Here is an 18,433-nt window from a genome sequence, read left to right on the forward strand (position 1 = left end):
AATCAGCATGACAAACAAATATCACTATAGGACAGGTAACAAAAAGAAATTCACCTTATGTAAAAACAATCAAAAATTATCTATAACTTATACAAGTGACTAATTGATCAGTGGTTTAATAAATTCATGGAATGATCTCAGGATAAAAATCTCTTTTTTTAACTTTTATTTAATGAATATAAATTTCCAAAGTACAGCTTATGGATTACAATGGCTTCCCCCCCATAACGTCCCTCCAACCCACAACCCTCCCCTTATCCGCTCCCTCTCCCCTTCCATTCACATCAAGATTCATTTTCGTTTCTCTTTATATACAGAAGATCAGTTTAGCATACATTAAGTAAAGATTGCAACAGTTTGCTCCCACACAGAAACATAAAGTGAAAAATACTGTTTGAGTACTAGTTATAGCATTAAATCTTAATGTACAGCACACTAAGGACAGAGATCCTACATGAGGAGTAAGTGCACAGTGACTCCTGTTGTTGACTTAACAAATTGACACTCTTGTTTATGGCCTCAGTAATCACCCTAGGCTCTTGTCATGAACTGCCAAGGCTATGGAAGCCCCCTGAGTTCACTGACTCTGATCATTTTTAGACAAGGCCATGGTCAAAGTGGAAGTTCTCTCCTCCCTTCAGAGAAAGGTACCTCCTTCTTTGATGACCTGTTCTTTCCACTGGGATCTCACTCGCAGAGATCTTTCATTTAGTTTTTTTTTTTCCCCCAGAGCGTCTTGGCTTTCCATGCCTGAAATACTCTCATGGGCTTTTCAGCCAGATCCACATGCCTTAAGGGCTGATTATGAGGCCAGAGGGCTGTTAGGACATTTGCCATTCTATGGGTCTGCTGTGTATCTCACTTCCCATGTTGGATCATTCTCTCCCTTTTTTATTCTATCTTTTTAAGATTTATTTATTTATTTAAAGGCAGAATTACAGAGAGGCAGAGAGAGAGAGAGAGAGAGAGAGAGAGAGAGAGAGAGAGGTCTTCCATCTGCTGTTTCACTCCCAATTGGCTGCAATGCCTGGAGCTGCACGGAGCCAAAGCCAGGAGCCAGCAGCTTCTTCCGGATCTCCCACGCAAGTGCAGGGTCCCAAGGACTTGGACCATCTTCCACTGCTTTCCACAGCAGAGAGCTGGAGGATAGAAATCTTAACATGCTGATTTTCTGTATAATCTTGCCATCAACAATAAAAAATTACAAAGAAAGCAACTGAATATGATTTAAAAGCTTTAAAGTATTAAGGATGGGGCTATTAAAGAGAAGTAGTAGGGCACTGAGGAGCAGTGGGCTAAGCCACCTCCTGCGATGCCAGCATCCCATATCAGCGCACCAGTTTGAGTTTGGCTGCTCTGCTTTCACTCCAGTGCACTGCTAGTGTGCCTGAGAAAGTGCTGGAGGATTACCAAAGTGCTTGTGCCCCTGCCAACCACATAGGAGATCTGATTGGAGTTCCAGGCTCCTGACCTGGCCCACCTCTGGCCATTGTGTCCATTTGGGGAGTGTCTCTTTCTCTCTGTGTCTGTCCCTTTCTGTCTGTTGCACTGACTCAAATAAATACATACTTTTTTTTTTTTTTTTAAGAAGTGGTGAACTGTTGATTAACAAAGTGATAATGTTTGGCACTGGTTTTCTGTCATCATCAATGTACTGAGATCCTTTTGATAGTTCAGTAAGCTCTTTGAAGATGAGTTTTGGTAAGTGAACTGACTTCAAGGAAAATGTCTGTAGGCTCGGGGAAGTGGCTATATTAAAGACACGGTTTGCAGGGCCACAAAGTTATCAGTAATTGGGGAGTAGAAGAGGGTACCAACAGATTAGGTAGACAAAGGCCATTGTTGTTGTAAATATCATTGTCTTCTGTGCTTTATTCTCTTTTTCAAAAGATCCATGGATTTTTATTATAGACATCAATTTGAATGTTTAAAAGGTAAGAGACTATTTCTTAGAGTGGCATTAAGTTTACAAAAAAAAAGAACAGAGCATACAGAGTTGCCATATACTTCTTCTCTCTCCCTCTTCTGTACTTCCCAACATAATTAATATATTACATAGTCATGTACATTCATTACATTAGGATTCTTTCTGAGTGGTGGAGTTCTCTGGGTTTTGCCATACGCCTAACATTACAATATCATAGAGTGGTTTCAATGCCCAAAATGCTGTTTGTATTGTAGCTATTCATCCCTACTTCACTTCCCATCCCAATCCCTACTCCTCACTTAACTTTGTCATCTCCACAGTGTCATCTAGTTGAAGTCATATAGTATATAATATTTTGAGACTGACTTATTTGATTTGGAAATGCACATTTAAGATTTTTTTAATTGTTGAATAATATTCTAGAATGTCTGGAAAACAACCATGATCTGGTTTTCCATTTACCTATTGACAGAAACCCTGGTTTCTTTCAATTTTAGGCAATTATGCATGAATCTATCATAAATATTTTTGTGCAGGTTTTTGTGTTTATACAAATATTCAACTTATTTATGTAAATAAGTAGGAATGAAGTTGTTGGATCCCATAGCAGGGCTGTATTGAGCTTTCTAAGAAATGGAACATTGTCTTCCAAAGCAGATGCACCATTAAAAAATTCTTTATTTCTTTCTAACTAAAAGGCAGAGTGGAAGACATGCACACACACATACATACACACACACAGATCTTCCATCTGTTGGTTCACTTCCCAAATTCTTGCAACAGCCATGGCTGGCAAAGCCAAAGCCATAAACCAAATTTACAACTGAGTCTCCCACATGAGTGACCAGGGCACAAGTACTTGAGCCATCATCTTCTGCCTGCCAGGAAGCTGTATCAGAAGTAGAGTAGCTGGTGATCTTCTGTATATTAAGATAATCGAAAATGAATCTTGATGTGAATGGAAGGGGAGAGGGAGTGGGAAAGGGGAGGGTTGTGGGTGGGAGGGACGGTATGGGGGGGGAAGCCATTGTAACCCATGAGTCGTACTTTGGAAATTTATATTCATTAAATAAAAGATAAAAAAAAAAAAAGTAGAGTAGCTGGGATTCAAACTGGCAGTCTAATATGGGAGGCAGATGTCCCAAGTGGTGGCCTAACAGGCCTAACAGGCCTAACAAGGCCTTCCTTGACTGTACTACTTTGCATTGACATCAGCAGTGAATGAGGTTCTGTTGCTCTATCATTGATAATTTTTAACAGAGACAAATGAAAACCAACTCCATGTTCTGGAAGCTATCATCCACTTACTGATATGGAAAGCAAAGAAATATCTACTTAAATAGTCACCACTTGATGCTTCATGTCACCATGTCATACCCAAAATTTACAGTAACATGGATTATTTTTCTGTCCTCAACTACAGGCTTTTGATTTAATATAAGCTGACCAATGGAAAAAAATAACAATATTACAGGGGCCAGTGCTGTGGCATAGTAGGCTGAGCCTCCTGTTTACAGTTCCAGCATCCCACATGGGCACTAGTTTGAATCCCAGCTGTTCCACTTCTGATCCAACTCTCTGATATGTCCTGGGAAAGCAGGGAAAGATGGCCCAAGTGCTCAGGCCCCTGCACCAGTGTTGGAGACCCAGAGGAGGCTCCTGGCTTCAGACTGGCTCAGCTCTGGCCATTGCCGCCATTTGGGGAGTGAACCAGAGGATGGATGACCTTTCTCTCTGTCTCTGCTTCTCTCTGTCTATAACTCTAACTCTCAAATAAAGTCTTTAAAATATCACAATATTATAATATTTAGTGTTACACATATCTCAAACATTCAAATGCATTAGCATACATAACACAATTGATTTAACAAATACACAAAGTGTTGTTGGTAAAAGGGTTTACAACTGTGAGTAATAACTTTGGTAGTATCATCTGTAAACCATTTATATTAAAGCTTTCATGTATCAACCAAATCCAGGAATCAGGGAAGAATATTTGCTGGAAAATGAGAGGTCTGTTTTATATGGAAAGGACTCTTTTGAAAGAATATTTCTGTGGCATGTCCTAGCCATTGATCCAAAGAGTTTGGCTTTTGCCTATTAGTTTATGGAAATTTATTGGGTTTTAAAGAATTTTCTCTTGGAAAAAGGCCTCATCAGAGTTTACTTAAAGATTACTTAACAATGGAGAAAAAAAATCATTGAAAGGCACAATGTAGTCTGGCCTTAGACTTGTACCATTTCTAGTCTGCTCTTTCTTTCTGGGGATTAAAAAGATTTCTTTCCTCAGACATCCTGGACATCTTCTGGAGAAATCTTGATAACCGTAATGTGGCTGACACCCCAACAGGTTGTACAGAGAACAACAGTACAGTGGCATGCAGGAGTCATTTCCTCAAAACCTGATTACACCCTCTAAAATTTAATAACACAAGGCTGCCATGGCTGGTTCTTTGTTTATAGTTTCTCTTATAAAGTAATTTTTCTCTCTGCTCCATTTATATTTTAAAGATTTATTTATTTTTTGAAAGTCAGAGTTACACAGAGAGAGGAGAGGCAGAGAGAGGGAGAGAGAGAGAGAGAGAGAGAGCTCTTCCATTGCTGGTTCACTCCCCAATTGGCTGCAGTGGCCGGAGCTGAGCAGATCCAAAGCCAAAGCCAGGAGCCAGGAGCTTCTTCTGGTCTCCCATGTGGGTGCAGGGGCCCAAAGACTTGGGCCATCTTATACTGCTTTCCCAGGCCATGGCAGAGAGCTGGATCAGAAGTGGAGTAGCCAGGTCTCAAACCAGTGCCCATATGGGATGCTGGCATTGCAGGCCAGGGAGTTAACCCACTGTGCCATGGTGCTGGCCCCATCAATTTACTTTAAATATTAGCTAATACAGGTATGTCCAAAAATCCTTATCTTTGCTTCCTAGTACTCCCAACCCCAGTCCCTTTGCAGTTTTAATCAGCCTACTGGACTTCTCTGATTATCCAATACTTTAAGATGTAACTAGGGGCCGGCGCCATGGCTCACTTGGTTAATCCTCTGCCTGTGGCGCCGGCAACCCATATGGGTGCCAGGTTCCAGTCCTGGCTGCTCCTCTTTCAGTCCAGCTCTCAGCTGTGGCCTAGGAGGGCAATGGAGGATGGCCCAAGTGCTCGGGCCCCTGCACCTGTGTGGGAGACCAGAAAGAAGCACCTGGCTCCTGGCTTCGGATCGGCGCAGCGCTGGCCGTGGAGGCCATTTGGGGAGTGAACCAACGGAATGAAGACCTTTCTCTCTGTCTCTCTCTCACTGTCTGTAACTCTGTCAAAATAAATAAAAAAAATTTTAAAAAAAGATGTAACTGATCCATTGTTGAGTTCTCTGTTTTCTAAACTCCAAGCAGCTTTTCCCAACTATCCTGTGTGTGGTAACAGCTACATCTTACTTCCAACCACTCAGGTTTCAGCCCAGAGAGTTAGTAATTCCTCACCTTTGCTTCCAGTATTCAGCATCATTCTTCATCTTGAGCAGGTTTTGCACTGCCCAGACCTGCATCATAGGGCTTGTACATTTATATGACTATTATGACAATTTTCTTATAGATGGCAGCACATGTTTTTATGGAGAGCACTGTTTTTCACTGGCATAAAGGCCTTGTAGGTGTTAGTGACAGTGTTGCAGGAAGGCTGTGACGAATTCTAAACAGGGAGAGGCAGCAAGTGTGTATATGGTTCGTGCTTCAAATATCTGGTTGTCAATAACTGCGATCCACGGCTGCTAGGGAAGATTGTAAAAATCTAAGTATAGTAAGACTTTTTATGATTGGCGAACATATACCTAGACAGGGAGAGATAGCAAATAATTCAACATGCAAGGATCCAGGAAACCTGCAAGAAATGGTTTCATGTCATATTGATTTGCTGCTTAGCCATTCCCCATTCTGAAAATTTTTCTCAAGGACAGAAGTCACATCAGGGACAAAAGCATACTTAGACCATGGTCATGGGTCATGGCCCGTCTTCCCAGTTTTGCTGGATTATATGAATTTTGCAAGCAGTTTGCCCGAGGACAAATGTGGGAGCCATTTTCCTACCATAGTGTTTTTAAATCAAAATTGTAAATGATTGGAGTTGATTGACAGCTATCATCATATCAGCACATGGGCTGATGGCACTGAAAATAACATTACCACTGCTCACAAGACTCAGAATGTTTCCTGCACACACCATTAGGTTATCTCCATGGTGTTCTTGGGGGAAATTTTCTGCTGATTTAGTTCTTTGAGTGGTAGGTGCTGGCAGTTGCTGCTGCCTCACATTAAGCACAGATTGTTTCACATTGCAGAAGCAGACATCACCTTATAATGAGTCTGTAAAGACCAGTTCATCAGTGTGTCAGCAAGTAGAATTATGTGACAAACGGGTGAGGGTACCTGCTGAAGGAGGCTACATCCTCAGAGTGTCAAGCATATTACCCATAGTATTTGTGTAAACCAACAATATTTACTCCTCCATGGTTGGGATTATCTCGATCAGCATAATTCTTATCCTATTTGCTTATGATTTTATACTTATTGAAGCAGTCCTACCTCTTATTTTAGAGCAGTGCTGTGTGCACAGAGTAAGATGTGTTATCTCCAACATACAAAAGAGGCAACTGACACCAGTGAGACAAAATTAGGGCAGTACTATTGGGAATGAAGAACTGCACATAGATTTTTGCTCCAACCCTGGTCTCCTTTAACTGTGATATATGGCCTCTTTAAAAATAATTCTTTAACTTATCATTGAAATAAGAAAGATGACCACTCCCACCATATTGGTTTAAAGATCACAGTGTCAAGACCACATGAATTCACCTTACTGACATCAGGCTGTTGACAGAGTGCATTCTGATGCAATAAGCCAGCTTCTTCTAGGTCTGCCACGTGAATGCAAGGGCCCAAGGACTTTCCCAGGTGCATTAGCAGTGAGCTGGATCAGAAGTGGAACATCCAGGATTCAAGCGAGTGCCCAAATGGGATGCTGATGCTGCACACCAGGGCTTTAACCCACAGTGCTGCAGCACTGGCCCCCATTTTACATTATTAAACCCATAGTTTGCAAACTAGGAAAATAAACCTTCCTTAACAGGATTGATGTGGACAACTTTAGTTCAAATCAATGTCTTTCAGGTTTCCCTATTCCTCTGGAAATGACAGAGCTAGTAGAAGTTTTCTGTTCTTTGAAGAACACCAGAATCTCACTTTAAAACCAGTTTATAGATAAAACTGCATAAGTAATTTCCTACAACAATATTCTTTTCATTCTTCTGTAATTAAACATCTTTGAATGGAGTTCAAGGTGCACATTTCTTCCCTTGCCACAGTCTCCCCCAGAATTCTATCTTAATGTGAACTGTTTTCCAGTAAGTTTTTAGTGTATGTCACTTCTGACATAAAATATGCATACTATCAGATTTTCAATTAAGTTCCTATCTGAATTAACCTGACTCTGGTAGATATTTACTGAGGCAAAGTTGCAAAAAAGTTTAGTGTATTCAGGTTCCTATTTGGATTTAGGTTAGACCTGTGTTTGCCCACAGGACCAGACATAACCAATCTATTTTGTGATTCCCTAAGACATTTCTGTGCGTGTGTTAAGGTTTTCAGAATACATCCTCATACTGTTTATTTGTATATGTATGCATGCATAATCTACATTGCATCATTATTATAAAGCTTCTATTTTGAGCTAATATAATTATACATACATAAACACAACTAGTATGTTTTAAAAAGGAAAAAAGTTTTCATTTGCTGATCATCTTTATATAAATTAGCTTTAATTGTTTTATTAATTATTTGCTTTATAATCCCTAAAGAAACAAAACAGACTTTTCTTTCCTGTATCTTTTATGTAGTATCTAAATACTTATAATTTTTTAAATAAAGCGATGTTTACATATAATACAGTATTGCTATAAACCAGAGAAGTAGACACACAAAATCACTAGGTGTAGGTGAATGCATGCTAAGGCATATTGAATTGTCAGTTCACAAATCTTTAATTCATTATCTGATGAAATACATCTAGGCTATTGATTTCCATAAGATGAAGACTTTTAGTTTCTCTAATCATGTCCATTAGTTTCTCCAGACAGATTAGTAATTTTTCACAATTGCTAATGGCAATTGTAGGCATTTAATTTTGCTTTTACCCTTGTGTAGTTGCTACTTGGCAGCATATTTGTATAGTAGTAGATAAAAAATAATCCTAAGGCGATAAAACCGTCTCCATTTGTTAAAGTACTTTGTTTGCAAAAGCATCATTATAAGCACTTCAAAGTATAAAAACTTTACACCTATTCTTTCTTTAATTAGCAATTTATTTTAGACTTTAAGATAATTTTGTTACCTAAGGGACCAAAAACTGATTTTAAAAACTAATGGTACCCAGAGAATATGAATTTCTTTATTTTCCTTTTACTGGTAAATCTGAGCAATGTAAATCTGAACAGTGCTTCTTTTGTAGAGAATTACAGTTATTTTTAAATCCATATTTCAAATTTGCATTAGTTCATACAATAGACATTATTGTTTATTGTCTGATTCTGTATGATTTAGGGTAGTTGTTGAATCTGACATGCATTCTTCGGGAACATCTTTTTTCTCTACAATTATTTTAAATTAGGCAGGTCCCCTCTCAGGTCAATTGAATGGCATTCAGTTGCTGAAGGATTGATTAATTATTTTGGAGAGGTTTCTATTGTGACGCAAACCTCCAGATAGATTTCTGTGGAGACAAAACTTGAAAAAGTCTTCAAAGCTCACAGTAAAATTATTGATTGCAAAACCATTTCCAACTCCAAACACAAGCTTTGATTCAAATGATAATGTCTTCCAATTGCTAAAATTATATTCAACTTCCATCATACATAAGCATAAATCTTTCATATGCCTATTATACTGCCTAATATTAAAGGAGTTTGTTGGTAAGGTGACTATAATAAGTTAACATATCAACATTCCCATTGCCATAGTGCCCAAAGAATCCTTAACAGGAATACAGCCAATGTGATATTAAGGACTTAGACTGAAGCCTAAGACTCCAAATATCCTGGTGGAGAAAAATAGCATGATTTGTACTATATATAATATTGAGACTATTTAAAACTCCTTAGCATATAAAAATCTCTGAGAATATAAGAAAAGCAAATTAGCTTGAACCTCTTTTCTCTCCCTTGTCAATCTTGTACTTATAATTTAAGTAATTATTTAAGAGTATTCCTAGATAATAAGTACCTCACAAATTTATAGCAGCAAGAATTAGCATTTATATGTGGGGAAAATTAGCTAGTAAGTTGGATGAGAAAAATAAAATCTATTAATTAAAGACATTGAAACAAATTAAGCAAGTCTCATTTTATGTTTTGTAGAGCCAGTAATACTTCTGAGGAAGTTAGAGTATTGGACGTGACACTTAAAGTACAGAGTTAGCCTAGAAAGAGAGGCCAGCGACAGTCTTGAGTAGAAATTGAGACTTGCTTGATGAGGACCTTGAAGATAGTGGGGTCAAACAAAACAAAGGGCACAGGATAGAAAGAAGGAATCTGGAAATTTCCGTGGGATAAGGGGAAAGGACTATTTCTGAAGTTCTAAGCAGAGGTAGCTGATAACATGGACAGATTTAAATGTTATAATGCACAAAGTGTCAAAACAGGTGAAAATATCTGTTATTACTGTCATTAACTTTATATGTTTGCTGGGTTGAAAATATTGTATTTTTTCTTTTTAGATAACATTATGAGAGAAAGGCCTCAGGCCTTTCTCATCCTTCCTCTCTTAAGTTGTACTACTAAGCTTACAGTTATATATCTTTGTGTTTAAGTTATGTGCCATGTTTAGCATCCAAAATGCTTTCATTCATTCATACATTGATTCAGCTAGCAGGCATCAAGTGCCTACAATCAGTATGCACTGTGCTAGGCTCAGATTAGTTAATGAAAAACAAGGGGGGGGGCATTCAAGAACATAAGTGAGTATTCAATTTAGTAGGTGAAAAGGATGGTAGTCATGTTATTATCATACCAATTAATACATAATTATAAACTGAATCAAACTCTATGAAAATAAAGAGTATCTTTATAAAGAGTATGTAACAAAGGGTTTGTAAATCTTCCATAGGACACCAACATCTGCACTGGGATTTGAATCATTAAGAGAAATTCCAATGAAAAGGAAGAAAATTCCAGAGAGACAGAATAGTGTATACTAAGACCCTGAATGAGGAAAGAAGATGAACTCGTACAAAGAGCCAGGAGATAAGTGTTATGCACTAAGGGAAGTACGGGAGATGTTACCAAGAAGCAGAAAACATTCAGAAAGTAGTCACATATTTAGAAGGGAAAATGGACTGTTTTGGACTAGATTGCTTATAAGACATGAATGAAAGACATTCCCAAAGTTCATTAAAATGAAGATATTTATAGATCATATCTTAATACATCATTTTTCTCCTTTTGACATTTATTTAAAAAATTTTGGTTAGATCATAGTTCCTAGCTGTGTGTCAACCCACTTGTTAAAACTTGGTATTAACAAGGTCCATGCAAAGAGAAATTAAGGGCTTCAATTGCCTTTAGTGCCTACACCAGTGACTTCCCTGCCACAAAGATACCATGGCTGTGGCACTCCTGGCTGAAATAATGAAGTGGACAGCCCCTCCACGCAGTGTTAGGATTTGCGGCAGGATGAGGATCTGAGACACCTTTCCACGGAGTTACTGTTCAAACTTACAGTATAATAATAATGACTGCAGCAGAAAGGAGATGCATAGCTAGAGTTCTATTTCTTAAAAAGTTCAAGAAGATTCTAAGCTGCTGCTGCTGCACAAACGTTTTAATGAAATTGGACTAAATGATCAAATTATCGCTGGTGAGAGTGAGTAATCCTAATCAGAGACAACTACAAATGTTCAAAAGAAAAAAGAAAAGAAAAAGCAAACCATGGCAGTACCAAGACAGAAAGAAAGCATGATGGCATTGGGTAAGGGAGAGATCACAGCCAGGCCAGGTGATAACAGAAGTTTATGATTTTTGGAGGAAGTTGCAATTCAGTTATAGCTTAAAATGCAAAGAAAAAGAGAGAACATTTTATGTAAAATACAAAGTTGTAAACAAAGGCAAAAACAGTGAAAAGTACTGTATGTGCTCCAAATGGAAAATAGCTCATTTTGACTACAGTTCAAACTATGTGTATTTTAGGTATATTAGTAGATACCAAATATAGCCTGTGAACTCAATACTGATCACACAGTTAGGAGACCTACCAAAAGGGAAAAAAAAAAAAAAAAAAACCTGCTGAATGTGTAATTCCCAGTTGACTGACAGTTGACTTCACCCTCTGCCCCCACCACACACACACAGGCACACATCCTATATTTTCATTTGCAGACCCACGCATTTGGAGTGGGTTGACTGTATTGTGAGATGAGTCATTTATGTTGTTATAGTTAAATCAGTGGTAATAAAGCATTTGTTAAGATTGCAGGGCCGGCATCTGGCACAGTGGATTAAACTATCACTTGTATGTCACCAGCATCTCATATGAGCACAGTTCAAGTTCCAGCTGCTCTGCTTCCAATATAGCTCCCTGCCAATATTCCTAGGAAGACAATGGAAGATGGCCCAAGAACTTGAACACCTGCCACCCATGTGGGGAGACCCAGATCGAGCTCCTGGCTCCTGGCTTTGGCTTGGACCAGCCCCAGCTATTGTGGCTATTTGGAGAGTAAATCATATATGGAAGATCTCTTTCTCTCCATTTAACACTCTGCATTTCAAATAAACAAAATAAATCTTATAAAAATTACGAAGACAGCAAATTACAAAGACAAAAAGAAGACACAAAAACAAGAAACAAGACAGAAAGGAATTCACAACATTCCATAAAACAGTGGATCAGGATGAAAAATTAATAGAATTTCCAAGGGACAAGGCACATACTTTCCCCGTGTCTGGATTCCTTAGCAATGTTTACCATAGTATCACTCCTATCATAGTCATTACATATACAGAAGGGCTCCAGCCTAAAATACCCTTAAAATAACTGGAATGATCCATTTTTAAAATAAAATGTTTATACACACACACACACACACACACACATATATTTGTGTAGCCGATAAAATGACTACCAGATTCACCTAAAGAAAAAAGTCGGTGTGTGTCTTTCGAATGATTTTGAGTAGAATGATTTTGAGTAGTCAATCAGACTTGAATTTGACAGTTTGATATCATATCTGCATTTTTGAAATGAGAAAACAAATCACTTCATACACATAACAGATATGTAAATTATTCATATATAGCAGATGAATAGCATTTTATTTATTGTGCATTTTTATTTGAGGTGCACAGAGACAGACACAGAGAGGGAAACCGAGAGAGTACTCCCACCAGGCAGTTCACTGCCTATATGCCTGCAACAGGTGTGGATGGGCCGGGGCTCAAGCTGGGAACCATGCACATAATCCAAATCTCCCATGTGGGTGGCATGGACCCAACTACTTGAGCCATTATCTGCTGTATGTCATGGTCTGCGTTAGCAGGAACATTGAAAGCAGGTATTCCCACGTGGGTCGTGGGCATCCTAACCAGAGTCTTAACTGCCAGGGTGACACTCACTCCAGAGCAATATTTTTAAAGAATAAATGTCACTATCATATTTCTTAATTCTTTTTGGGAAGGGTACTGTGCAATGACAATCACAATTATAATTTTGATCATCTTTTGTTGAATAGAATAGACTTGTGGGGGTCCATTTTGTTCTCCAAAGAAAACTTATTCAAGTATCCTCATCTCCCTCATCCTCCCATAATTTCTTTGAACTTTTTGTAGGCAATAAGAGGTTAAGTTAAGATTCTGTGGCTGAAGTTCTCAGTATTTTTCATAATATGTTCTTATATGCATCCAAATATCTCAGAATGACTTTGGAAGCACTTCATTAGAATTATTATTATTTTGCTTTGCTGTGCTTTGTTCCTAAGTCCTTAATATAAAACTAGCTAATAAATGAAATTTATGTAAATATACAAATTCAAAAGGGAAAGTAAATGAGCTTTTGCAATACCATTTTATTTTATGTAATTCAGTTTTGTTATGAAAAATATGCCTTTGTGTGAACAACATAAAATAAAAGATTTACTCTAACATCACCATCTGTTTATTTCCACTTTTTTTTTTTTTTTGCTAATGGCTAGGTACTATGTGCTTTTTACTTCTTTAAAACAGACAAATTATTCAGATTTACTTCTCTCTGAAGAAGTTTACTTTAAAGCCCCAATAATCTTATTTTAAAAATTGCTTATCTTTTCTCACACTGGAGAATTGATGGTGGGCAATTAATTCCTCTTTCTCCTGTTTTGTTGCTATTTCAAGTAATTATACATCTTTTACCTAATTTTGAGGGAAATGAGACACAATTGATTGTTTTTTTTTTCTTTAAAAAAAAACTTGCATACCAGATCCTTTACTGTGGTATCAGATTGGCAATGCGTTGCACAGGCCTCAGCTGGAAGGATGACATTCCTGATTACTACCCTTCTTGGTTAAATGTTGCTGATTGATGCTACTGTCTGTATTAGTGCTCTTCAGAAAACTAAAACCAGCGAGATGTGTATGAACATAGATAGATATATTTCAAGAAATTGGCTCATGTGACTATGGCAGCAAGCTAATTCAAAATATGATAGCCTGGGCTGGCAGGCCAGAGATGAAGGGAAGAGTTGCAGCTTCAGACCGAAGTCAGCTAGGGGAATTGATTTTTGCTTGAGGTAGGTCAGCCTTTATTTTATGAATGCCTTCAGCTTATTGAATGAGCCCCAACACAATTTGGAGGACTGTCTGCTGCATGGGTTTAAATGTTAAGAAATACAAACATATAGGACAAATTTTGACCAACTATGAGACACATAGAAAGAGCCTTCTCAATAAATATGCACATTTTTTAAAATTCCAGGTTCTTGCTAATTTGCACCCTGAGAGGCAGCAGGTGAGACCTGAATGGAGTTCTGGATTCCCAGCCTCAGCCTGCCCCTGTTTCATCTTGTGGGCATTTGGGGAGTGAACTAGCAGATGGAAAATCTCTTTCTATTTGACTATGTCTCACTATCTTTCAAATAAATAAATTAAATAAATAAATTAACCATCAGATCGAACATATCTCCTTCATTGGCACACATTTGTTCTACTTATAGGATTATTACTCTTTTCTGTTTCCTAGATGTTTACCATGCCCCCCCCCAAGTGTTATTAACATTAATGTTGTTAATAATCACTACCCCGCCAAATTATTATCACAATTACTGTTGTTACTGGTTGTGATGAGAACTAATTCCTAAATAACTTCAATATGATTTGCCATGAAAAATGAGGTTTACTTGCACATTTAATTTGTAAAACTCATTATAAACATTTTGTAGGTGAGGATCCTGGGAATCTGTAGGATTAAGGGACCTGTCCAAGACCTCACAGGTCAGGAGTGGCCAATCAGAGATAGGATTCCATCACTCACTGTCCGCTTTAAATAAAGACATTATTGTTTTGCACACTAGAGCATAACAAGTCAGCTATTACGGCTTCACAGTGACAAGAGAAAATCTAAATTAAAGCAAGGACCATTAAATAAGGTATATAAACAGGTTTTGTCACTTAAAGCCCCTTCATCATACATGGCTGTGAGAGTTTATATAATATTTGATAGAGATTTTTAAGGCAGCTATTTATTTTGAATTATTTCTAGACTGATCTTAGCCAGAAAGAAGAAAATTGAATATATTAATAATTTTCTTCCCCCTTTGTCACTTCTGTCTCACTTACCACGAACGCATTAGGGGTGATAGTGGGTAAATTCAGCTTTGAGTTCCTTGGTAAGGATTAGCAAGATCCTCACTAAGGAATTTAGATTTGTTTCATCAGAAATAGGTAACGTTATAGAGTCCAGAGAATGATCATAGTAGAATCAAATGGACCAGAAAACCCCTATGATGCCATAGTAGTATGACATTCTATTCCTGAAAGAGTCTTTTAATGCCTTTTTACATTATAATCCACTCAGATGTCCTAACAGTGTTTTATGTCCCAGCAATATTTCATGTTAAGACCCTAAAGATGTTTTATTTCTAAGCAATATTTCTTAATCACAGTAAGTATATCATTGATCCAGGAGTTTTATCTTTCTCTCACAATTATATTAGCTTTGAGAAGTGATAATCACTTTTTAAAAGATGTTTATTCATTTTTTAAAATTATTTGAAACACACACACACACACACACACACACACAGAGGTCTTTCATCCTGTTGTTCACTTCCCAAATGCCTGCAACAGTCAGGTCTGGGCCCAGAAGAAGCCAGGAGCTGAAAGTCCATCTGGGTCTCCCATGTGGGTGGCAGAAATTCGGTACTTGAGCCACCATCTGCTGCCTCCCAGGCTCATTAACAGGAAGCTGTATTGGAAGCAGAGGTGGAGGCAGGACTCAATCCCAGGCATCCTGGTATGGGACATGGAAATCCCAAATGGAGGCTTAACCCGTTGTGCCACAACACCCACCCTGACATTACCTTTTTGAGATTATACAGTTGAGAATATTCTTTTTTAAAAGAATGATTTATTTTATTTTATTGGAAAGACAGAGTTACAGGGAGAGGTAGAGACGGAGAAAGAGGTCTTCCACCTGCTGGTTCACTCCCCAGATGGCCACAATGGCCGGAGATGCACTGATCCGAAGCCAGGAGCCAGGAGTTTCCTCTGGGTCTCCCATGTGGGTGCAGGGGCCCAAGAACTTGGGCTGTACACCACTGCTTTTCCCAGGCCATAGCAGAGAGCTGGATCGGAGGTGGAGCAACTGGGACTAGAACCGGTGCTGATATGGGATGCTGGTGCTCCAGGCCAGAGCTTTAACCCACTGTGCCATAGTGCCAGTCCCGAGAATATTCTTTTTTTTTTTTTTTGACAGGCAGAGTGGACAGTGAGAGAGAGACAGAGAGAAAGGTCTTCCTTTGCCCTTGGTTCACCCTCCAATGGCTGCCACAGCCGGCGCACTGTGGCCGGCGCCCCGCGCTGATCCGATGGCAGAAGCCAGGTACTTATCCTGTTCTCCCATGGGGTGCAGGGCGCAAGCACTTGGGCCATCCTCCACTGCACTTCCCTAGCCACAGCAGAGAGCTGGCCTGGAAGAGGGGCAACCAGGACAGAATGCGGCGCCCTGACCGGGACTAGAACCCGGTGTGCCGGCGCCGCAAGGCAGAGTATTAGCCTAGTGAGCCGCGGCGCTGGCAGAGAATATTCTTCATAATATGTCAGCCTTCTTTCCTCATAGTCACAGAATGCCTTTCCTATAGTCAGAGCGATCACAAAGGAGGCCTCTGTGGAAGCATGCTTGAGTCTCCAGCTATGGAAGCATAGGGACTGTACATGTGCAATGTAGAGGCATTAGATGTTATGTACACAAAATCCTCGATTTTGATGCAATATAAGTCCTTTGCTAAAAACAAAAAGTTGATTTTCTTACAACTTCACAGAAACTTAGTTCATAATTATGTCTGTGTTTTCAACAGGATAATTAGTTTTTCTCTGAATTTTGAACAACATTGCCTTGTGTATTTTAAATCAAACTTGTTTGGATGGATAAAATTATTCATTTTATTTTGGTATGATTATCATCACACAAAGCTATATTACAAGTTAGAGCAATGCAGCTTTCATTTTTTTTTTTAAGGCAGAGTTAGACACTGAGAGAGAGAGAGAGACAGAGAGAGAGGTCTTCCTTTCCGTTGGTTCACCCCCCAAATGGCCACTACGGCCGGTGCACTGAGCCGATCCGAAGCCAGGAGCCAGGTGCTTCTCTTGGTCTCCCATGAAGGTGCAGGGCCCAAACACTTGGGCCATCCTCCACTGTACTCCCAGGCCACAGCAGAGAGCTGGATGGAAGAGGAGCAACCGGGACAGAATCCAGCGCCCCAACAGGGACTAGAACCCTGGGTGCTGGTGCCACAGGCAGAGGATTAGCCAAGTGAGCCACAGTGCCAGCCAATGCAGCTTTCTTTCAAAACATTTTTATGTGAAAATGTTATTTTTGCAATTTTCATTATTGTTTTTCATTTAAGTAGGCCTATCTGCCACAACAATATTAATATAATCTTTAATTTTCCTTTAAACCTTTATAAAAACTATAGAGTTGATCTGGGAATTAGAATTCACATTCAACTTCATTGGAAAAAGTTAGTAAAACTAATATAGTTTCATATCTGAAAAGTATTTGGGGAGCCTGACTTCCAATTTGTTGCTGGTTGGTTCATTATGGGAAACTACTTAATATTTTAAATCTTAAGGACAGGTGTTGTGACACAGCTAGTCCACCTCTTGGGACACCCACTTCCCCATATTGGAATGCAGGTTCAAGTCCCAGTTAACTCTGCTTCTTATTTAGCTTCCTGTTCATGAGTTTTCGGAGGCAACGGATGATGGTCCAAGTATTTGGGTTGCTGCCACCCATGTGGGAGACCTAGATGAAGTTTCTGCTCCTGCCTTCTATTTGCCCCAGCTCTGACTGCTGAAGGAATTCGGGGACTGAACCAGTAAACGGAAGATCCCTGTCTTTGCCTCTATCTCTCTGCCACTCTGCCTTTCAAATAAATAAAATGAATAAATGAACCTTTTAAAAAATATTTGTCTGAATAATGTATCCAGAACTTTACCTACACATAAGTGACATTCAAGCACATAGTAGGTACTCAGTTGTTACTGGGATTAGTTTTGAAATTATTTTCTTTATAGTACTGAAACTGTCTCGAAGGGTTTACTGTAGAGTCAGAGCAGTGTAAAACAGTGCCTATCCCTAAAGCAGTTTACAATCCTATAAAGGAGACAAGTCCCAAGGGCCAAATTACACTTTGACTCTCACCAAAGCTATCAAAGCACACGATCAGTTAGCCTGCCCTCATTTAGATATGATGTGTTTGAATTCCAGGAAGTATAATTAGACTTGCTTACTGTCTGAGAAAGGACCCCTAGTTCAATGCCTGAGGGCCAGTGAATGCACTAACCTACACCATTGTTGCTTTATATGTCCATGTCAGTTCTTAGATTTAATTGTTCTTCTTTCATTTAGATTTATTTATTTGTAAGGCAGAGAGACAAAGCAAGATGTTCTACCTGCTGATTCACTCCCCAAATGGCCACAATGGCTAGAGCTGGGCCAGGCCAAAGCCAGGAGCCTGGAAGTCTTGTCTGGGTCTTCCACATGAGTGGAAGGAGCCCAATTACTTGGACTGTCCTTTGCTGCTTTTTCAGGCACATTAGCAGGCAACTGGATCTGAAGCTGAGCAGCCAGACTCAAACCAACACTCTGATATGGTTTTGCAGGTCGTGGCTTAACCTACTGTGACAATGTCAGCTCCTTAGGCTTAGGTTTTAATGGACTATTTTCATGATTTTTAAAATATATAGGCAGAAATACTAATAATATTCATCAAATACTGACTATGTGGCATGCT

The sequence above is a fragment of the Oryctolagus cuniculus genome, chromosome 2, assembly GCF_051225735.1.
Source record: "Oryctolagus cuniculus isolate XC-2025 breed Fujian yellow rabbit chromosome 2, ASM5122573v1, whole genome shotgun sequence".
NCBI classification, from domain to species: Eukaryota; Metazoa; Chordata; class Mammalia; order Lagomorpha; family Leporidae; genus Oryctolagus; species Oryctolagus cuniculus.